The sequence below is a fragment of the Chelonoidis abingdonii genome, chromosome 1 (genome assembly GCF_003597395.2).
Source record: "Chelonoidis abingdonii isolate Lonesome George chromosome 1, CheloAbing_2.0, whole genome shotgun sequence".
NCBI lineage: Eukaryota > Metazoa > Chordata > Testudines > Testudinidae > Chelonoidis > Chelonoidis abingdonii.
Window position 1 is genome coordinate 263,261,837 of NC_133769.1, and position 24,346 is coordinate 263,286,182.

At 42.3% G+C, this 24,346-nt stretch overlaps 1 pseudogene; it reads right to left on the reverse strand.

Annotated features, from left to right (window-relative positions):
• The window catches only part of LOC142046113 (myb/SANT-like DNA-binding domain-containing protein 7), a 50,942-nt pseudogene extending 29,171 nt beyond the window's left edge, over nucleotides 1-21,771 (reverse strand).
• Between the last annotated feature and the right edge of the window lie 2,575 nt (nucleotides 21,772-24,346).

Genomic DNA, 24,346 nt, shown 5'->3' on the forward strand with positions numbered 1-24,346 from the left:
AGCCTGAAAATTAATTCTTTTACAAACGCTGAGCACAATATTAGGTTTGGTGGTTTTCAGATTATTTGGGCATACAAGCCATTGAGTAAATCCTGTCACCAGTTAAGTCAATGGCAAAACTAGCATTGACTTCAGTGAGGCCAGGATTTTATTCACAGTTGTCGTGTTCTGAAATCATATAAACTGCAGAGAGAAAAAGACATATCCGATCATCAAGCCCATTTCCTTGCAAGTTCTGGATATAGTGACAGTTGGGAAGCCATTATTTCCAAAGTAAGCCAACCAAATTTGAAAAATGCTATTGCAAAACAACTGTCTTTTTCCTGAATAGCTATAATGGGAGCCAATTCCCATTCACTCAGGGGCTGGTCATACAAGTTGCTGAGCACTCTGGCTCCAATCCAGCAACAAGCTTACGCACATGTCTAACTTTAAGCGTATAAATAGTCCAGTGAAGCCAAGGTCTACTCACATACTTAAGTGTGTCGCTGGATCAACTCTCCGCACCTTGCAGGACTGAACCTTGAGCACATGACACACATTTGAAATGAATTTCTTAGCTACATGTGTCTCTGAATGACCAGCCAGCTATCTTTCACATAAATACATAAATGTGTTTATGATCAGTGAACTGGCTGTAGAAAAAGAAGACCTCAGTCAGTAATAGTTTCCTCTCCACCTCACCCCAGTTTGTTTTAAATATACATGGTACATTATTTGTGAGAAAGTGAGAAAAATGAGAAAAGTGTCCAAGTAACCCACTGTGTAACCCTAATAAAATCAGTGCGTTCTTTCTCTGACTGGATTCAGTAGCTCTTTATTATACACTTATTTCCCTAGGTGTGTGTTATTGGCTATCAGAGCTGTGGGTTGAATTTACACCTTGTTGAGCTGCTTGGAGCTTCAGATTGTTCATCTAAGTGGATGAACACATATATACACAAGTATAGATCAGACCTAGTCAATCCATTGCTCTGGCCACTTATTACCAGGAACAGTTTTTGGACAATACAGGAAGGTAAAAAGAAAATCATCTGTGAAGTTTTTACTTTGAATTTTAATTGGGGAACATATAAGGAGATACAAGAAGCAGAACTGTGTTCTCTAACATTGTGAGAGCACTTGTGAGTACAGCATTGTCCATATGGTAATTAAGCCCCACATACTTTAGGTCCTGGCCTATTCATTTCTTGCTGACTGATTATGTCTGCTGTTTGTGTCTGTATCCCACAGGCTGAGACATGTGCTTCCAGTCTGATTCATCCTGCAAGTTGTCCAAGTATTGATCCTCCTCCTTTCTGCCCTTGCTAGTAAAAGGCCCTCCAGTGGGTCTCCACTAGTGTGGGGAAAAGTGTGTGTCAGCATTGGCCCTTATTGAGTTATCTGAGAAGCAGCATCTCTGTCCTGTAAAAATGCCTTGCCTTACGTCTGAGTTCACTCATATCTCACTTACATTTTCCCCATCCATCTGAATTTTTCCTGTACCTTGTGTACCTTACTGCTTCTTGAGGTGGTGGATTAACTATGCCGACATCAGCATAGTAGTGTCTACACTGAAATGCAGTTGTGCCACTGTAGCGTTTTAAGCATAGACAAGCCTTTAGGCAGCTGCTTGTGTGACTCATGTCTAAAGCAGGTCGTGGACTGACCTATTTTTGATCACACACTATCGGCACCTCTCCTCACGTCTCATTTCCCCTTCCCTCACTCCCTGTTGGCTGTCTTTCTCTCTCTGGGTCCCAGATTCCCCCCTCTGCTGTGCTGAGCACAACTCCCAAGACATCTGCAGGTGGCAGAGGCTGAGAGCGCCAGCTGTCTGCAGCTGAATGAAGCTGGCAGTGAATAGGGGCAGGAGTCACTGAGCAGCTGCTTATCAGACAGTCTGGGGACGTTGACCAGGGCACCAGTTCCTTGGAACAAGTCCAACATTCTGGCCTGTCCCAGCTCAACAAGAACTACTGGCAGCTATTTGGTGGCTTCATTTCTCTGCCTCAACTCCCTCTTAATAGGTGTATCAATGTAGGAGGAGAGGAGCCTTGTGGCAGGATCTCAGAGGGTACGTTTATGCAGCAATTAAATGCTCATGGATGGCCTGAGTCAGCAGATCTGAGCTCATGGGACTCAAGCTGTGGGCTGTAAAAATTGCTGTGTAGACATCGCCCAGGGTCTGGGACCCCACAAGGAGGGAGGGTCCCCGAGTCCGGGCTCCAGCCACAGCCCAAACTGTAATTAAACATCCCCAGAGCCCGAGCCCACGAACCTGAGTCAGCTGATCAGGGCCAGCCACAGCTATGTTTTATTCCAGTGTAGATGTACCCTTAGTGCCTCTGTGGCCAGTTCTCTGCTTGCTGGCTTTAGCCCCACCCCTTCTGCTCCATTCCTCCAATCTCTGTTGGCCTCTACAGTTGCTGCACCCACCTTCTCCCGCCGCCTCCTGGGAGCCAATCAGAGACAGGCACAAAAAAAGTGACCACCCTTGAAACTCAGACCCGCTTTGATTTTTTCCATCCACCATGTGTTGCAGGTTGAGTGTGGTCATATACAGCTGGAGATGACGTGCTCCCATGTGCAGGGTCTTGTGTCCTCCCATTCTACCAGCTGGGAACCATTGCTGTACTGTATGTAAAGATGCACAAAATAAACCAAGGCCACAGAGGTAAGTCCCCTATTAGGTATTGGAATATCTGATTATACAGGTAACCGTACAAGCTATAGAGCTGTACAGCTATATACAAAGAGTTCACTGTCTCTGGCTAACCAAACTCCACTAGTATTTAACAACAGTAATAAATGGATTTACAATTCAAGGGTTTTCAAGGTAGATGCATAAAAACAAAAGATTAAATAGTTCAGAATCATAGTAAAAACAGGTTCAAGACTGAGTTGTGGCCATGGTCTAAAAGGGAAAAGAAAGAAATTGTGAAGAATGAAAGCAAATGGACCCTCTGAAAGAAAAAAAAAGCAGGCAATAAAGTTGCAAAACTCAAAAGTCAGTTAAAATCAATCTGCTTCGCTTATCAAATTTCTCAAATTAATTTTAAATTGAGTCCTGTTTCAAGGACCTCAGTAAAGGAAAGCTGTAAGCCTCTCAAGGACTGCAACTTCAAAAAATCTTGTTTATCATCCATTTAATAATAAGGATACAGACTCTCTAGTCCAGGGGTCGGCAACCTCTGGCACGCGGCTCACCAGGGTAAGCACCCTGGTGGGCTGGGCCAGTTTGTTTACCTGCCGCGTCGGCAGATTCGGCAGACCCCGGCTCCCACTGGCCACAGTTCACTGTCCCAGGCCAATGGGAGTGGCGGGAAGCCATGGCCAGCACATCCCTCAGCCCGCACTGCTTCCCGCAGCCCCCATTGGCCTGGGACAGTGGTTTGAACCTGCTGACGCAGCAGGTAAAAAAACTGGGCTGTCCCACCAGCCAGAGGTTGCTGACCCTTACTTTAGTCAATTGATTTAGGTGACTAATACGTTCGGCCTGAGGCATAAGTGCTGTGAATCAGAACACTGTCCAAATAAAAACAATGAGGCTTCCAGACGTATTCCACCAGAAATTTTTTTTACCTGACTCTTTAGGTTAGACTGGGATGTTTAACCTCTGAAATAAAAATGGAAAAGGGCAGTGGAGTAAGCAGATAAAAAGCACCATATAAACTCTATTAGCCCTTACACCAACCCAATGCACTGTGTTTCTGTGTCTTTGTTCCATTTATCAGACAAAAGCTTTATTGCTTGTATATCCTCATTCCATAGCAGACTAAAAAAAAAGCAGAATTTATGCAGAGTTCAGCTCCTTAATAAGTGATAGCTTCCTCAGTCTTCTTAAGGTCCCCAAGACCACAAGCTCTGTCAGTCTATGGAAGAGCGAAATCCTGTGTTAAAAAGTGTAGTACTGCGCTCTAAGAACTCGCTTCCAAAGTATACATACTCAGGGAATCAAGGTGTCAGAAACTGCTATCTTTGGCCAGCTGATGAATGTGAAAAATGCTACATTCCTTCCACTTCTTGGAATATATATATGTGAGGAGAAGTGGTCAGGGTTTATTCTTACTAGAGAGAAAGTGGCCTACATGCATCTCCAGAGTAAGTAGTGTGAGGAAATCTTAGTAAAGTGATATAGCTGAGACAATGTGGATGAAGGAAAGACATGTAGACAATTTTTATAAATAGTAAGATCACACTTAACATACCACCTATTTTTCTGGTTAATTGAGCAAGTCATAAAGCCAGCTGGGTGAAGCTGATAAGTCAAACTGCAACACCTAACTAACGTCTGTAACTTTAATAGATTAACGGATTATAAAGTCAGAAGGGAGCATTGTGATCATCTAGTCTAACCTTGATGAAGCACTGGTGGGGGGCTCTCTGGGACCAAGTCTGAACATCTTCAACTATGGAGTTCCCTAAAATCAGAGATCAAGACAAACCTATATCTTGCCACTTTCTGGGCAAAAATGTAAGACTCATCTTTTTGTGAAGTCTCCCTGTAATACTGGTGTTTGCAAAATGGCCTGGCACTGTTTGCCCTAGAGGTGATACGTAGATGTTGTACCTAGATACTGTAGTCAAGAGTGCATTATAAATGCCTAGATGAATTAGATTGGCTAAACAGACAGTGTTGGGTTGCAATGAATCAAAAGCATACCCACCAAGTCCTCATATTAATCAAAAGTTTTCATTGTAATGCTCAAGTTCTTCTCTGTGTTTCTGAACTGGACGACATCCAATCAGCGAGGATAAATACACTTTCTCACTGTGTCTGGATGTTTCATGGGAGGCATGTGTGCCTCCAGCCTAGTCAGGATGGAGTAAATCATGAAGGCAGCATCTCCACAAATTACCCCAGAGGGATGAGAAGTGGGACAACAGAATGGAAAAAATCCTTTAATATATATCTCCAATGTTCTAACAAAACCCAGCATTGCCAGCAGGGAAGGATTAAAATTCTGGTTCAGTGCGGGTGTAATGGAATTTGGAAGGAATAAAAACATTCTGGGCAAGATTCCAAGAGAATTTGTAGGAAGAATGCCATAGGAATAAGCGCCTGTCAAAAGACAAGAGCCTAAAAACAAATTGATTCAGCTGTAAGTGCCAGCAGGGTCTGAATAAAGAGGAAAGTCTCTATCTCTGTGGGTGAAGCTACTGCCATAGGTCATGGGCAGTGAACAAGATCTTCAAGGAGGGTAACCATTTGTAGCCACAGAGGTAAGAATATTCCTCTATCTCAGGAGAGGAAAAGAAAAATATTGAACTCCTCCCCCCCCAACAAGATCTTGAAGCAAAAGAGACAGGTTTTCTGATGAAGATTTTAAAAAATTGAAAACGAGATCACTGGAAAATATAACATATGGTCTCCAGGGAATCTGATTCTGTGGAGCTGGCCAGAAGCTGGAGGTAGTCTTTATGGATTAAAATAATTACTTCCTGATTTTAGAATTATATGCCACATTAAAGACCTGACCAATCCAGGCCCAGAGCAATTTTTCATGTCGCTATGGGGAGAGAGAAGTTCCTTGTAGAAAAAAGCAGTACATGAGTCTTTAGATTTGGACAAAAATCAATAAAAACAACATGCAATTTATTTTATTACAGACTCAACAGCCATTAAAATAAAAATAAGGCCACCCAGTGGTGGCAGCAGTTAATGGATATTAATCACTCTGTGAGAGTCATCAAATATAAATATCTATACAGGCCTGATCCAAAGCCCACATTGAGAAGACTCCATCTGACTTCGCTGGAGTTTGGATCAGGCCCCAAATATGGCAGGAAACATAAAATTTTCCTTCAGCGTCTCAAAGACATCAAACAAACACTAACATACCCAAGTCATCAACAAAATGGTGTTTGTTAAGTAAGCATGGTTGCATTCCAGCAATAATGTTGGCACTTTTAAAAAAAATGACCCCAAATCCCCCAAACCAGCTATTAACAATAGCAGTAGCTATCAAAGCAAAAGTGGAATGTGCTTGAGCTGGGGGCAAGGGAAGAAAAGGAAGGCTAGCTACTCAGAAAACAGTTTGTTAAATGGGCCTAAGGTACAAAGACCCTTTGAAATGGCCTACATCCCTAGTTACCATGACGCTGGACAAGGAAATGTCCACAGCCCAAAGGTATGAAGGGCTGATGTCTGGTAGAGTAGTGGGAAGGCAAACTGAAACCACCAGTAAATTTTGCGACCATTTCTATTCCAGACTTTTTACATGACTTTATGTGAACCAGTCTCTATGCCTCAGTTTCTGCAACAGTAAAATAGGATAATAATAATTTTCTACATCACAGAGGTTTCAGGAAGCTTACTATGTTTGCCAAATACTTCCCTCAGATAGAAAGAGCTGTAGAAGTACAAAGTGGGAAGGATGGACCAGTGGATAGGGTTCTAGTCTGAGCCTTGGGTTAAACTAACTATTCTGTCACAGGCTTACCATGTGACCGTGGGCAAGTCACTTAGTCTCTCTGTGCCCCAGCTTCCCATCTGAAAAATGGGGAAAATAGCACTTCCCTACTTCATGGAGGTGGTGTTGTGAAATTAAGTACATTAAAGATTGTGAGGCACTCAGATACTGTGATAATAAGGGGCCATATAAATATCTAAGATAGATCTGAGCTCTAATAAACCGAAGAAGCAAATAACATACCGGGCTTAACGATAACTAAAACTCAAAGGAAGGAAGGGCAGGAATCCTAATGCTAACAATGGACCAGGTGTAGTAGGCAGGAGTGATTGAAATAGTGGGTAAACCAACGCTCTCGTAAGTCTTCTCTCTGCTATCTAAAATACACTGCAGTTCAATAGTGTGGTCTTCTCTTCCTAATAGTTTCTTGCAAGGTTTCAAAATAATAAGACACAGTGCACAAACAACAGCAAAGTGGTATATAACCAAAAAACAAATTGATTCCCAGTATGAAATCTTAGGACCCCCATAGCCTCTGACATCAGCCCAAGCCCAAATTCAAGCATCAAAGAAGCTATTAAGTATACTTAGTAATAAATGTACAAGTGTAGAGCAGTTACATACAGTACAGAGTATGAATAGCAAGAAATTAAATTAATGTCATATAAACAATGCTCAAAAGCAAACCTACTGTAGAACATCATTCACTACTTTTTGTCTCTTTTTCTCTCAGCTGCAGCAAACAAAAGGTGGGACTTCTTGTCATAGGAAATCTTCAACAATAGAGAATATGTAAGTGCTCTCTATTCTGTTAGCCCTACTCCACGGTCTGTCTCTCAGTCTTCCAGAACTCTTCACCAATGTGCTGGGGCTGCACTGAATAACTCTCTCATCTTGAAACTCATGGGAGCCTCTCTGATGAACAGCATCCAAGATTCTGACTTTGTCATCAAATCTATGTATGCAGATGATTAGCATGGGGCTTATCGTCTGCATCAATAGAGTGGGTTGCTAAAGCTCAATGAGCCTGATCTGTTTTCACTCTGTCTCCAGTCCAAAAGTTTCCATAGCAAAAATGCAAACAGCTCTGCTTAATTCCGTCCATCCCTTCAGCCAGACTAATGTTCCAGAGGAGTTACCTGTTTTTTAATTTTCCTTTTGCTTGATTCTGAGAGAGACATGTCTTCCTCTAGCATGTCAATCCATCAAATACACTTAAGGGTGGGATCCTTCAGATCAGAAGCTCTTTGCTTCGCTGTTTGCACTTTACTTGTCCATCACTGGTAAGCAGACCTATGAATATTGATACTGAAAAAAATAGTTCTTGCATTCTCCTGTGCATATACATGTACTATTTCTGCTCCCTTTCATGAGAAGTGTACTTAGATTTACCTTTTGTGGGGGGGGGGAAAGATTTTTGTGTGTAAATACATTTAGATTTATTAAAAGTGCCTATTTGAGATTAAGATGCCTTGTATATCAAATTTGACCAAAACACCCAGGACATTAAATGATGTAAAAAGTTATTGTGGGTGGAAACCCTGAGCAACTCCTAATAATAATAGTATTGCTGAGCAGCATATGTAACTGTCTATTTTAAAAAACAGCCCTTTATGTATCTAATATTTTTATCACTTTCTCACTGTTTTTCTTTCCTTCAGGATTTTACAATTTCTGAATTGATAGCAGGTAACCAGTACAAATATTATTTTATAAGAGGTTGTTTCCAAACAATCACTTGTTTTAGTGGCACTGGGATTGCTCCATGGGTAAATCCTGGAATACTACTAAGCCCAATAAGTCTCTATGGGTGAAATTCAGCCATCCAAAGGGCCAATGCAAAACCTGTGTATCAGTTAAGTGTCTCAGAGGGTATGGCTACACTGGCACTTTACAGCTCTGCAACTTTCGCGCTCAGGGGAGTGAAAAAACACCCCCCTGAGCGCTGCAAGATACAGCGCCGTAAAGCCTCAGTGTAATCAGCGCGGCAGTGCTGGGAGCGCGGCTCCCAGCGCTGCACGCTACACCCGTAGAGGATGTGGTTTACGTGCAGCGCTGGGAGAGCTCTCTCCCAGCGCTGCCGCTCCGACCACACTCGCAGTTCAAAGCGCTGCCGTGGCAGCGCTTTGAAATTCCAAGTGTAGCCATTCCCACACACACCCCTGCTAATGCACATGCACACAAATGTAAAACAGCCATAGCTAGAGTATGAGGCTGTACAAAGGAGTAGTTGCAGCACTTAACTCTGGAAAGCATTTGGAGATACAATTTATATGCTGACAGTGCACAAAATATTGTACCATATCATGTACTACATATCAGCGCTATGTGGCAATTATTATTTACAAAGAAACCCCTTTGAATAACATAGATATATGAACAGATATATTTATTTGGATTAAGAAATAACTAGCAATCTGTGTCTATCCACTACTGAAAAAATGAAATGTATATTTAATATTATATCCTCTTCATAGTGATCTTGGTAACTATTTGAAAATCAGTATAGATATGCTTACAAAGTGAAAAAGTGATAGTTTCAAAACACTGTGTAATAACACTATATAAAGATGCACAAGGAAGATCACAGGCTATCTATATTATGAGTCTATTCTTTAATATACCAGAGATACTAAAAGCAACCATCCGCATATTTCAGAGTTGGGGCACATAAATGTATCCTGCCAGTGTAATAAGACAAATTCCCGAAATTTGAAACATAAATGTCAATGGCAGATTGTGAACCCCTTATACTGGTGAGCAATTACTCACCTTAGAAGACCACTGAAGTGAATAGGCTTTCTAAGGTGAACAACTGCTGACCAGTATAAGAAATTCTCTGTTAGTGAAAAGGTATTGATCGGCACACTCCACCTCCAGTAAAAGGAAAGATTGAAGTTTTTTGGGAAGGAAGGCAGCTACAGTCACTTATTTAATTGTACTGTGATGCTAGGACACTGAGCATCCCAATGCCAGTGGGCAAGGGGCTCACTGCTATCAGGCAATGAGTTTCAGCTGGCCGCATTAGTTTAGTGTGTCCCAGCTATTGTTATGGTCCGTATCTAAGGGCTGGTCTTCCTGCTGCAGTCAATGCAGCAGGGATTGGGTTAGTGTGTCTAATGAAGACTCGCTAAAACGATGGCAGAGCACGCTCTGATTGACCTCAGTACTCCAGTTCCCTGAGAAGAGTAAGGGAAGTCAACCAGAGTGTGACTCCTGTCGACAGTGCAGTGAAGACACCGGGGTAAATCAATCTAAGCTGGAGTAGTGTAACTTCCCTGGTAGTGAAGAGAAGCCCTAAAAAGGGACATGTAATATATTATTGGAAAGCTTGTACCTCACTGGTCACTAATATTCTTGTTTGATGTATGTAACATACGCATGTATAATTTAGGTTTATGTCCATAACTTGTATGGGGTGTGCATTACAAGTTATGGACATAAATTTAAACTATAATTCTTAAAATGTGTTTGCCAGTCAAACAGGAGTCACCCAACTTAACAAAGGATTGTGTATTGGCTTGTCTGGACCAGCTTAGTCCTCAGGCAGGACAATGAAGGCAGATTGGCATGCCAGATAAACAAAGCTATCAAGGTAACAAATTGTAGAGGGTGGGTGGGAGGGGAAGCAAGAGGAGGAGACAGCATGACTACACCCCAGCAGTGAAAAGAAACTTTATTTGAGCTATAAAGATAGGGGGGTCTAATAATAAGCAATTGAAACAACTGGTTAACTACTATATTAACGTATCATGTAAGATTTTTTATGTATGCCAGTAACATGCTGATGATTAATAGCATTGCAAAATGTCTGTATTAACACTACAGGAGGAATTATGAATACTCATTGATATTATGTTTTGAAGTGTGTGGCCAAACAAAGGAAGGAACAATTCCCACCCAGACAGGAGGCTATTTGCCTGTCTCCTGCATAAATTAAACAGGGCAGAATCAAAACAATAGAAGCCCTGTTTGCATAGACATCAACAGGGGAAAGGAAGAATAGCATGAGGTCAGCTTCTTGGTGGACATAGCAAGTTGAGCACACTGGAGGGTTTCCTGCTCCTGAAGCAAGGTCATTGAACTCTCAGAGATATAAGCAAGGACGATCACAGAAAGCCATTTTAGGCATCCATCACTAGAAAGACACAAGGGAACAGAATTCCTGCAAGCTGAGAAAGATAAGTCCTTCAACCACTGTGGGGGTTGAAGTCTCTGGAACTGAATATAGGTGAGACACCTGCTTAGGCAAAGCACTTTCACTTAAAAAGACAAGGAAAACCAGCACCTTGTGCTTTTGTGGAAGGTCCTGACAGAAGGAAAGTTAGCTGTGTTTGAGATGAAGAAGGACTGGTGAAAGAAACCATCTTGAACAAAGCCTGTATCTTGCTAGATTAAGTTTTAGACTTTTAGATGAGTATTTTTGCTTTTGTTTGTAATCCTTTCTAACTTCATTCCTTTTATTTAGCATCACTTAACCAATGTCCTACTGTTAATAAATTAGTTTTATTTTTCACTGTAAATCAACTCAGTACTGTATTTAAAGGGAAGAATGTATTTACCCCAGTTAGTTAAATTAATAAGCTGTGATGTGGTTTTGTCTCTTTGCAGGAGCAACAAACCTTATTATATCTCTGAGCAGCCCAGGAAAGGGCTGGATACATCAAGGCACATGGTTTTAGGGAAACTCAGGACTGGGAGTGTGTTGGGAATCATCTTACTGTTTGTTACCAAGGCTGCTGGAAACCAGAGTGTGACTGGCATGTTGCCGTCAGGCTGCTGGGATCAAAGCTGCTGGACCAGGGCTGTAGCTATACACTAACACTCAGGGCGTGACCTGAATGCTGGTAGGCTGGTTGTGAGTGGCTCAGTTGGTAGCTACAGCAGCAAAACATTGTGAGTGGCTCAGTTGGTAGCTACAGCAGCAAAACACGGTTACAAAGCAGGTGATGAAAACCCCTCGCAGATCTGGATTGCATTCCCAACTCCCAACTGGAATGTCACAGATACATTGGGTTCTCTTTGGAAATTAACATATGTCTCCAATAAAAACTGTTCATATAACAAGTTTTGCATAGCTAAAGAAAATGGGTTCAGAGATTATTGCCATATTAAAGATACAGTAGAAGTGTTTTTGTATGAATATTCCAAATGTTTTAAAGAGTGGAATTAACAATCTTTGATTCATAAAATATAAAATCGAGGGTCTGAATTCATGTAGGACTGCAGACCCTCTGGTACTTTCTGTGAGACTAGAGTGTGCTAATCCCATTGTCCAGGCCAAATTTCAATTTGAAATGATCCAGATTGGTTATTATATTCTTCCTGCTCAAATTCCCTCTGCAGCTTTAACTGGAAATGGTATTCTTAATTTGCTGTGTTAGACCATTGGGTTGTGCTGATGTGTGCTACTCAGAAGATGCTAGGTTCTATCTCAATGGGTACTGAACTTCAGTGATGACTAAAGTTTTTATCCTGGTGTCCTTAACCAGGGTCAGGGTGATGCTCTGTCCATCAAAAGACCTGCATCCAGAAAGTCCTCCAATGTGTGGATGCAATCCCTCCTGCCTGGAAGACGGCATCAGTGACAATGTTCTCCTTTCACCCAGACCCCACAGAAGACCCACACTGTGTCAAGGGATTTTTACAGAGGAAAGTGGTGGGTAGTCTAAACGACAAGTGGATGACCCTGGGTAGGGCTTTGTCTCCTGTTGGCATCACAAAGATCAGAGCAAAAGGAAAATGTACCTCCACACTAGAGGTACCAGGGCCATCTGGAATCTGAGTCAGTATAGTTCCAATGGAACCATTTTCAGGGAGCAGGAGGAGAGAGGTATCCAAGACCCAGAGCTGAGATGAAGGTATACAGTCTCCATATAGATGGCCATGGCATCCCACTGGTTGACCAGGGTTTATAGGATTTGGAAGCCAGCTCCTCTGTTTCTGACAAGTTAAACCTCGCCCCCTCACCAATGTAGAGGAAACTTCTCATGGGAATCTCATGTAGTTTCCTGGCTCCTAGTTTTTATTTAGTCCTTACTCAAACAAGGAATTTAACTGAGAAAAGACTGAATAAGAGTAGAGTAAGGCTCACACATTGATAATGGTCTTTGAGATCCATTTTAAGAGGAAATGCATTTTGACCCTTCACTGTTCTTATATGGCCCGAGCCAGCTCCTGAATTAAACCAACAGAATGGGGACCTTAAAGGAGTTACGTCAATGTAAAAACAATGTAAGTGAGAGGAGACTTAAACTATGCATGTGTTCTGCTAATTCAGGAAGTATGTTACTTGCAGGGTATGTCTTCACTGCAGAGTTAAATTGAGTGGCCAGTGTGACAGACTGACAATATCCTGTATTATCTTGAACAAACCTTTTGGAGTTAAGATAAACTTTACTGTAGTTAGGTTAAACCTTATTGAATTAGGGTTAACACCTTGGGGATACACTGTATTATAATGCAATTGAATATGTGTTACTGTGGCACTGTATGTACCCACTCTAGTAGGAAGGGGCATGCTAATGTACCTCTCCCTTATCAACCCTTTGAAGCCACCCTCCACCCCCAGGAAGATATGCATATACTAGTTCAAACTGGATTTTCCAGGGACCAACTGACAAAGAAAGGGGTTTTGGATAAATAGCCTGTTTTTAAAGTGGCTCAAAGCCTTCTTCCTATCCAGCAAATAGACAGGAGCCCTGGTCAATGGAGGTCCCTAGTCCTTTGGGAATGACTGGAAAGACTGGGTGTTTGTTCTGAGCTGGAAATGTGATGAACTGGTAATCATAAGGAATCCCCTTCGGTGGAGGGTTAAGAATCCATGCTAGGCTTGGGGTTAATTCTGGTAAGCTTATTAGCATGTGTGTAGGTTCTTTTATTGTTTATAATATGTTTTTTTCTGAAATGCTTTGTATCTTAAGAATAAAATAGATTATCACTCAAGTGATTTAGCCTGCATTCTCACTGCAAAGTGATTGGGTTACCAGCCTGAGTGAAAGCAGCAAATGGGCTATAACCCTTGCACCCAACCAGGCCAGAAGCCTGGGTTGAAAGCACCACCAAACTTAGGTGAGAGGGTTTTGTGTGTGGACAGAAGAAGGGTTAGGGGCAATACCCAGATAAAAGCCTGAGTTAATATGCAGTTAAGACATAACCCCAGAATATTAATCAGGAAATCTGTGTCTTCTATCAGAATGGACCCAGCAATTAGATTTGACAAGTATCTTTTTTCTCTTTTTCAAAGGAAGATGTTGGTCTAGTTGTCAGGGTACAGGACTAGTAACCAAGGCTGTCTGAGTTTTTGTGCAGACATTGCCACTAGCTCCTTATGTGCCTGAGTGATGTCACATTAATTTCTATGCCTCAGTTCCTCCACCAGTTAACCCCACAAAATATGTATTTACCAACCCTACAGTGGTGATAGGACAATTAATTAATAAAAGCGTGTAAGTGCTTTGAAAATGGGAAAACACTATGTTGATGCTAAAGATTGTGACCAATTTTTCAAGCTTATGCACCTCGGTCAAAATGGCCTAATGTTCATAAGGTGCTAAGAACACTCAGCCCGGGCCAGCTTTATGACCTGCAGGGCCTGATTAGAATACTTGGCGGCGGGGCGTCCGCTCCGGGTTTTCTGCAGCACCGCAAGACCCCCCACCGCCGAAATGCTGTCGAAGATCCCTGGAGCAGACCCCCTGCTGAAATGCTGCCAAAGACCCCTGGAGGGGACCCCCCGCTGCCGAAATGCCACCGAAGATCCCCGGAGCAGACCCAACGCTGAAATGCCGCTGAAGATCTCTGGAGCAGACCCCTCCGGCGAAATGCCGCCGAAGACCCCCAGAGTGGGGTCCTCTTCGGTGCGGGGCCTGATTCTGGGGAATCGGGTGAATTGGCTTAAAGCCGGCCCTGCACTTAGTTTCCATTATCTTCAGCCCCCCTGAAAATCAGTCTAGGTTTATTTAGATTCCAAAATAAGGATTTAGTTGCTTAACTACAGTCACTTAAGTTGAATAATTTGGACCTATAATCATTATTATTTTAGTAATAAGTACTATTAACTAGCTCATGCTGGGTGCATATGATATGTACTTCTTTGCTCTTTTAAACCATGCAAGAAGATTTACACTTATGGGGAAATATTTCTGTTATTAACTAAAAAATGAATAATATTAATGCCAATATTAACAGTCCTATAAGGGAAAGCCTAGGATTTGCCATGTTTGCATCTTTTCAAGCATCAGAATGTTGATTACACAGATCACTGTCACATCACTATAGTATATTTTACCCTGGGCACAAACTAACTTAATATTTTATGAGGTGTTTATCAGCATGCAGAAAAGTAATGTCTGAGACAAAGTGATGGAACTGTCATTTGTGCTCCTTTGAGAATCTTAAAAGTAAATAAAGTTGCTTTTAAAAAAAAAAGTGAGAGCGGGGCTTTATGTTCCTGGAATTATTCCCAGGACACTCTATCCACAAAAGCACATGTTGTTATTAGCTAGCTGTAATAGAAGTGTAGCTTTTGGATAGCAACTCAGTGCTCATTTCATAGAATAGAAAAACATACCTTTCATCAGGTCATAAAAAAGGGAATTTACTGGAAAGCTGTTAAAATCAAAGCCTGCGAGCACATACAAAGAGAGATTTATGCAATTAGCAAACTGAAGCAGCTATTTTCATTGAAGGAAATTTCCATATGTATAATGTATTTAATTGCTTAGGAAGTGTTAGGTAATTTAGCGATGATATAGGGCCTTATGTGTTAGATTTCCTGAATTCTAGGTGAAGAATTATGTCCAACTCTTCTTTTAGATGAGATCCTTTGGGAAGGAAGAAGCTTGTTAAAGTCATAACTTTGCTAGACACTAAAAATCATGGTCTTAATAAAAAGACTGGATTTATGGCTTATTACAACAATCTGTAACCCATTAACCACCCTTTTTGTTCTATAACTACAGGGTTGTTATTTCTTTGAAAGGTCCCTTAGAATATGTGCTAACTAACTGCTTACGCTAAACTATCTGTTCGATTTTGTATTTAGCTGTGACACTCTTAGTACCTTCCCCAGACTGAAGAAGAGCTTGCTGTAGCTCAAAAGTTTGTCTCTCTCACCAACAGAAGTTGGTCCAATAAAATGGGATTACCTCACCCACCTTGTCTCTCCAATGTAACCAACACAATCTGGTTGGATCACTCTTCATGAGAAACCTGTAGGTGTTTTAAAGGGTTTGAGAGTTTCTGGTTGTGACATAACCAGGTACAATCCAGACTAATGAGCAGCTGTGTAATTCCTGCCCTCTATCCCTTTACACTGCTTTGCTGCTGTAGCCTCCAGGCTGGATTGCTCACACACGGCTTCCAGCACGCAAATCACTCCCAGCTATGTCTCTGTGTGTGCTGTACCCAATCAGCCACACAGCCTTAGTTATACTGCGGAGTGACCCCAGCACACTCCCAGTCTTAGATTCCCCCCCAGAAATGTATGTCCTGTACTGCTCAGCCCTCTTTTGGACAATACAAGCTTATATAAAGTTAGTTATTGCTTTAATAGAAATAATATGCACATTACTTGCCACTCCAAATGGAGTTTCCCAGACACTTCAATTTAAACACACTAGATTAGATAAAACAAAAAAAAGTTTATTAATGACAAAGAACTAGATTTTAAGTGAATAGAAGTAATGAGACATAAAAGTCAGAAGTCAGAAATGGTTACAAGAAAATAAAGTTTAAAAGGTACTGGTGCCTGACTTGACAAACTATATCAGATTCAAGCTAAGTCTCTCATCATATGCTTTCAGCAGTCTCATTTTATAGGCCAGGACCCCTTCTCCAGTCCAATGCTGCTTCCTTTGTCCTTTAGAGGCTACAAATGCAGCGAGCAGGGGAGGGACATGTCTTAGGGTGTTTGTGTCTCCTTTTTATAGTATCATTCTCCTTCTTGAAAAACATTTCCACCTGAGATTCAGGAGACAAAGAGTCTGTAAGGAAGGATGTTTGCTGCTGCTTTTCCTTATGTGCTAGAGCATCCTTTGTTTCCTTTCCTGCTTGATGACTGGTTACTGCTTAAGTGCAAATTAAGCAGAGTGCAAATTCCTTTGTTTGAGACAGACCTGTTTGCCAAACTCAGTTTGGAATTTGTGTTAAGAATGCCATAGAGTGGAATCTTATAACTTCACGTACAATGGTGCCAAACACATGTTACCGGGCCAGTGATGACCAGCAAATTATGAGTTTTCAAATGATACCTTACAAGGCATACTTTGTACAAAAATTATTACAATATGTGTAGGATATGGACACGGGTACATTCTGTCACACTGGTGAAATTAGCAGAGGACTAACATATTTACCTTCGAGCATCAATTACACAACCACTATGCCTGTGTTGTTCTGTATGTAGAGAGCAAAAGCTGACTGAAGAAAAAGGAGATGAAGCAAAGAATTTTTTGATAATTTACCAATCAACAAGAAGTTAATTTTGTTGTTAAATTGACAGGTGATCATTGATTTAAAACAATGCAGGCACAATCTGGAAGGTAGCAGCTGGCCATTGACTTGTATCTCTTGGCCCCATCATTACTTCAGTGAATACAGTCTGATTTCAGATCAGGCAATTTCATTTCTAACGCCTAAGATGACAAGAAAAGTCTGTTATTTGGTACTAAATTTCCATTTGTTTACCTTATTTCTCCTCACGTAATGACACTGGTATCAGTTATCTTGACACCCTTTTTGGTCTTGGCCTGCATTCAGCATTTAAAATTGAGTTGCCTGAAGGATAGTGTTGACAACTGAGATTCATTCATGACCTAAACGGATGGTACTTCATCCTTTTTCTCTAGTCATCGTACACTTCTGAGCACGGTAACAATCATCAGGTGCCAGCTTTCACAGTAAAATCGTTTTCTGCCTGCTAAATTCAAGTAAGTGTTTCTGAAGATACATGCAAGGGCCAGGGCAGATTCATTCATCACACAGTCTAACTCCCCAAATACATCTAAATATATCTCAAAATCTAGAGGTGAGCCTATGTGATGATAGAGGGAATATCAGTAGGTGGAATACCTTCTTTCTTTTCTTCTCCCATCATCTTAGGGTATGCCTACACTATGAAATTAGGTTGATTTTATAGAAGTTGATCTTTAGAAATCGATTTTATAAAGTCGATTGCGTGCGTCCCCACTAAGCGCATTACATTGGTGGAGTGCATCCGCAATACCGTTGCTAGCATCGACTCATGGAGCGATGCACTGTGGGTAGCTATCACAGTGACTGCGAAACTTTCACATGCGTAAGGCCAGTTTCCTTGAACTTTGTGAGTTGCTTTCCCCTGCCTCGAAGCACAGGAATACTAAGATGAGAGCTGCCCTGACAGTTGAGAAGTGAGTGGCGATAGCCCTTGGAAGCTTGCAATGCCTGACTACTACTGGTCAGTCAGGAATCAATTTGGAGAGGGCAAATCTACTGTGGGGACTGCTGTGATCCAAGTAGCCAATGCAATCTCTGACGTTCTGTAATCAAATGTAGTGACTCTGGGAAATGTGCAGGTCATACTGGATGGCTTTGCTGCAATGGGGTTCCCTAACTTCATCAGGGTGATAGATGGAATGCATATCCCTATCTTGGCCCTGGCACACCGGGGTGGCCAGTACATAAACCACAAGGGGTACTTTTCTGTAGTACTGCAAGCATTGGAGGATCATAAGGGCTGTTTCACCAACATCAACGTGGGATGGCCGGGAAAGGTGCATGATGCTCGCATCTTCAGGAACTCTGGTCTATTTGACAGCTGGAGGAAGGGACTTACTTCCTAGACCAGAAAATTACTGTTGGGGATTTGAAATGCCTATAGTTATCCTCGGGGACCCAGCCTACCCCTTAATGCCATGGCTCATGAAGCCGTACACAGGCACCCTGGACAGTAGTAAGGAACAGTTCAACTATAGGCTGAGCAAGTACAGAATGGTGGTAGAATGTGCTTTTGGACATTTGAAAGTGCACTGGCACAGTTTGCTGACTAGGTTAGACCTCAGCACAAACAACATTCCCATTGTTAATGCTGCTTGCTGTGTGTTCCATAATATCTGTGAGAATAAGTGGGAGATTTTTATGGCAGGGTGGGAGGTTGAGGCAAATCACCTGGTGGCCAGTTTTGAGCAGCCAAACACCAGAGAGATTAGAAGAGCACAGCTAGGCATGCTGCACATCAGAAAGGCTTTGAAAACCAGCTTCATGACTGGACAGGCTACGGTGTGACAGTTGTGTATATTTCTCATTGATGCAAACCCACTCCCTTTGTTGATTTTAATTCTCTGTAAGCCAGCTACGTTCCCCCCTTCGATCACAGCTGGCAAAGAAAATAAAGTAACTATTGTTTTGAAACTGTGTATTCTTTCTTTATTAATTAAAAAAAAAGTGAGATAACTGACAATGTAGTCTGGATGGGGTGGGGGAGGAGGGAAGGACAAGACCACATTGCTTGATGTAGCCACACTACAAATCAAAACTGTTTGAATGACAGCCTTCTGTTGCTTGGGCCAACTTCTGGAGTGGAGTGGCTGGGTGCCTGGAGCCTCCTCCCTCATGTTCTGGGGCATCTGGGTGAGGAGGATATGGAACTTGGGGAGGAGGGCAGGCGGTTATTCAGTGGATGCGGTGGGGGGTGTGTGTGTCTGTGCTCTTGTTGGCTTTCCTGCAGCTCCACCAGATGCCTGAGCATGTCCGTTTACTCCCCAATTAGCCTCAGCATCACCTCCTGCCTCTGCTCATCACGCTCACTTAATGCTTTTCCGCCTCTGCCACTGAATGCCTCCATTCATTAAGCTATGCCCTATCAGTGTGGGAGGACTGAATGAGCTCAGAAAACATGTAATCGAGAATGCATTTTTTTCGCCTTCAAATCTGCAGTAACTTCAGGGACGGAGATGATAGGGAGAGCATAGAGACATTTTCACCTGGGGGGGAATAAAAAGGGAGAGTAAAATTTAAGATGATACATTTCTGAGAACCAAAAGGAGACTCTTTCACAGTGAATCAAGCAATTAACAGCAGAAAGCACATGTGCTTTAGGTGCAAGGTTGCATTTTACCTTTTATATTGAGCGCATGCCGGTATGGTGACACATCGCAAATGGCTGGGCAACAGAATTCGGTTTCCATGGTAAGCCAAAGGGTACGCAGGGTTGGCGTCTTACACCTTCATAACATGTGGGAATGGTTTCTAACTGCAGCGCCCTCCTTTCCTATAGCAAGCAATGCTGGTTGGGTTTCACATTTAAAAGGAGAGGCTGCGGTTTTCAGGTGGATGTGCAACACACACCTCCCCCACGCTCTGCGTGGCTATTCTCTGGGATGATCCCTTCACCCCTCCCACCACCTCTCTGGGATGATCTCTTTTAGCCAAGCACAAACAGCCCAGCATGAACGAGGTCCTTTTACTGTTCCATTACAAAAATTCCCCTATTTCAACCATGAATGATATCACTCTCCTGAGGCTAACACAGAAAGATATAGACAGAATGTTGCTTGAATGTGACCAAATCCCACGACCATTCACTGAAATGCTTTGTGCTGCAATGATTCCAGACTATTTGCTACTGGCTTGGCATGGTAAAGTGTCCTACCGTGGCGGACGAAATAAGGCTTTCAGAGTACTTCCAGGACAGCTTCATGGAGATGTCCCTGGAGGATTCCCGCTCCATCTCCAGACACATTAACAGATTTTTTTCCAGTAGCTGTACTGGCTGCGAATGCATCCCAGTTCTTCAGGGCAAATCAAATATTAAACACTATTGCTTTTAAACCCTGTACTGCAGTTACAAAGGTGCACTCACCAGAGGTGCCTTCTCTGGCTTCCGGGCTGGGGATCCTGCCTTGGGAGGGTATTAGTTCCAGGTTGATGAAAAGGTCCTGGCTGCCCAGGAGAACGGATTCGTCACTTGCCTGCTGCACATTCTCCTCCTTCTCCCCTTCCTCATCCACAAAATCTTCCTCCATGGTGCATGAGACTCCCCCCTTGCAGGTATCCATGGCGTGTTAGTGGTTGGGTGGTGGTAGGGTCCCCCCTAGAATGCCATGCAGCTGATCATAGAAGCGGCATGTATGTGGCTCTGACCCAGATCGACCATTTGCCTGCTTTGTCTTTTGGTAGGCTTGTCTGAGCTCCTTAACTTTCACGCGGCACTGCTGTGTGTCCCTGTCGTAGTCTCTGTGCATGATACCCTGTGTGATTTTGGCATATATATTAGCATTTCTTCTTTTTGATCAGAGTTTGGCCTGTACAGATTCTTCTCCGCATGCGGCAATCAGATCCAGTTTCTCCCTTTCGTTCCATGCTGGAGCTCGTTTGCGATTCTAGGGGGACTGCCTGGTCACCTGTGCTGCTGAGCGTGTCACACTGACCAAACTGGAAATGAAATTCAAAATTTCCTGGTTTTCCCTGTGTATCTGACTAGTGCATTGGAGTTCAAAGTGCTGTCCAGAGTGGTCACATTGGAGCACTCTGGGATAGCTCCCAGAGGACAATACCGTTGAATTGCGTCTGCACTACCCCAAATTCGACCCAGCAAGGTTGATTTTAGCATTACTCCCCTTGCCAGGGAGAAGTACAGAAGTTGATTTTAAGAGCCCTTTAGGTCAACAGAACGAGGTTGGTTGTGTAATGCATTTATTTTAAACTGGACCTAACATGGCTAAATTCTACCTAACTCTGTAGCGTAGACCAGGTCCTAGATTCCCTTTAAATTTCTCTCTGAAATTAGTCCATTAGGCATGATTATCCTCTCACTTATGCTCTGATCCAGCTCCTACTGAAGACAATGGAAAGACTTCCATTGACTTCAGTGGGAAGTGGATCAGTGCCCTATTCCAGTATAAATCAAAAGCAAAATCCACATGTATTGTCATTGTGAGAACTATAGTGAAGGCTGTGTCAGCAGCTGCATTCCAAAGCTAACATGTTACAAGATTTATAACTTTATGGTACAGTTTTTCTGCAGAGTAAAACTTATCAACAAAGGGTGTAGTCTTGGTGAGCACACTGTTTTCCTTCATTCTTTTTTAAATTAAGGGATGAAATAAAATTAATAGTAGTTTCTGTCTGTTTTTTGCTCTCCTCAGATTATAAACAAAGAGTGTTTCTTAGATTTAAACTCTGGAAGTAACTATCTCATAATATGAATTTATGCCTTCAGATGATTTAAGGGGAACAGATTATTTCATTTGCAAAATAGTTGCTGCCTGCATGTAATACCCAATCTGGAGAAAGATTTTATGAGGAGACTTAGCACATAGTTATGGGCAAAATTCTCCTCTGTAATCTGCATTTTGGATCTCTATTGCGTATGTGTATTCTTTACTTTTTCTTCCATTGAGACTTCCATTGATATCCAAGAAAATTTTACCAATGAAACAAGCTCAGAAAATGCAATAGATGCTTCCAGTGTGGATTGGACAGGACAATTTTGCCCTAAATACATTCATGAATTAAATTCCTGGATAAAGTAATCATAATTTGATGGTGTACCAGTTTAATATTTTTTCACTTTTAGGAGTGCACTAAAAATGTACACTTTCATTCATTTGTACACATACATTCACACACTTATATCAAAGAGTGTTCTTGCATTTTACAATAGGGGTTGTTTAGTTTTCTTTGAGGTACTCTGTGAAAGATTTAATTTTTTTCTTGGCTAATCATTTGTCCTGGCAACCATTGTTCACTTGAGTAGCGTTAAATGCAACTGCCTTTGGAGCCTAAATTGCCCAAAAGGGGATCACCAGAGTTCATACCTGCCTACTTTGGGGAGAAAGAGAGAGCCCTTTTAACTCATTTAAAATACACTGAATTGGAAGAGCTTTTTGAGAGGTTGATGGCAATGACATCTCTCCCTTTTTTTAACCTTGTGTCAGAGTGCATTGTCATCACTCTATTCTGTATCTATGTTAAACGTTAAAAGGGCATTTTTCCCTTTTAATTGAGTTGAGTGGCTGTGGAAGCCATCAGAAGCAGCTGTTCAAATTACCAGGCTGTGCAGTCAAGGAAAATGCTGGTCACAGCAAGGGCATCACCCAAGTTCTTGGTTTGAGTAAAGGCTCTTTGTCTGGTTCTCCGTTGCCTTACACCAGAGCAAAAGGAGTACAAAGAGAGTGTAAAACAATACTAAATGATAACAGCAAAGTTTTACACTCATTTTGCACAGGGGTAAATTATTACATATGGGCCAGGCAAAGGACAAGCAGGTTTCCTGCCCGGGTTTACACAGAAGGGGCTTGTTTTGTTTTATATGTATGCAAAACTCTACATCAACCCAGTTAGAAAGCTTCTATCTCTGATGTTATCTCACACAGTATCTCCTCAATAGGGCTAGATCAGTGGTGGGAACGGTGAACCGTGGCACTGGGAGCTGTGTGTGTGTGTGTTTGTGGGCGGGGGCTGTGCTTCTGGACGGTCAATGTCAGCAAAATATCTCATGGCCCGCAATCAGATTACCCTGATGGGGCACATGTGGCCCACCACTGGGCTAGATTGTGCCTTTAAGGTGAATTAGAGAGACAAGGTGGGTGAGGTAATGTCTTTTATTAGACCAGCTTCTGTTGGTGAGAGAGACAAGCTTTTGAGCTTACACAGAGCTCTTCTTCAGGTCTGGGAAATATACTCAGAGTGTCATTGTCACAGCTAAATACAAGGTGGAACAGATTGTTTAGCATAAGTAGTTAATACATATTTCAAGGGCTCATTCACGATGAAGTGGTCCGTAAACAACCCTACAGTCATAGGGAGGAAAGGAAGCTGGGTGGGGGTGTTTGGTTAGTGGGGTTGTACATTGATGTAAGTCATAAATCCAGTGTCTCTATTCAGTTCAATTCAGTTCAGCTTTTAGTGTCCAGCAAAGTTATGAGTTTAAGCTCCCAGGCTCATCTTTTGAAAGTGTTGTGCAGATTTCCTTTGAGGATGAGCACTGATAGATCATATATTGAGTTATCACTTTGTGAAAAGTGTTCACCCAGGGGTGAGCTGGTGTTTTTGTCTTTTATCATTTTCCTTTGTGAGTTTTCCTTTGTGAGTTTATGTGAGAGAGTATAGGACCCACGGATCTAGAAAGCTGTGTTGTGGGGGATGTTGATCATTGTAGCACCAGAGATATGTCTGGGTTCTGGCAGGGTCTGGTGTCACTTTGAGTTGGTGTGTCCTGGTCTGTGGGGACCTTGGTCTGATGATGACCTTGGAAAGACTGGGCAGGGCAAGGTGTTGTTTGAAGGTCAGACGAGGCAGATCAGAGAAGATTTGCTTAAGGATGAGGTCCCTCACTGAGTATGGGTTGTGGTTGTTTCATGATACCCATATGGGTTTCCAATATGAGGTGATAGGTGACAACTAGGGTTGTCAAAAATCAGAGGGGTAGCCGTGTTAGTCTGGATCTGTAAAAGCAGAAGAGGATCCTGTGGACCTTATAAACTAACAGACGTTTTGGAGCATGAGCTTTCGTGGGTGAATACTACTTCGTCAGATGCATGTAGTGGAAATTTCCAGGGGCAGGTATATATTATGCTAGCAAGCAAGCTAGAGATAACGAGGTTAGTTCAGTCAGAGGAGTGAGGCCCTGTTCTAGCAGCTGAGTGTGAAAACCAAGAGAGGAGAAACTGTTTTGTAGTTGGCAAGCCATTCACAGTCTTTGTTCAATCCTGAGCTGATGGTGTCAAATTTGCAGATGAATTGAAGCTCAGCAGTTTCTCTTTGAAGTCTGGTCCTGAAGTTTTTTTGCTGCAGGATGCCACCTTAAGGTTCTGATAGTGTGGCCAGGGAGTTGAAGTGCTCTCCTACAGGTTTTTTGTTATCTTGCCTTAATATATCTGATTGTTATCCATTTATCCTTTCCTTAGAGACGTCCAGTTTGGCTGATGTCAATAGCAGAGGGGCATTGCTGGCATATATGGCGTATATTA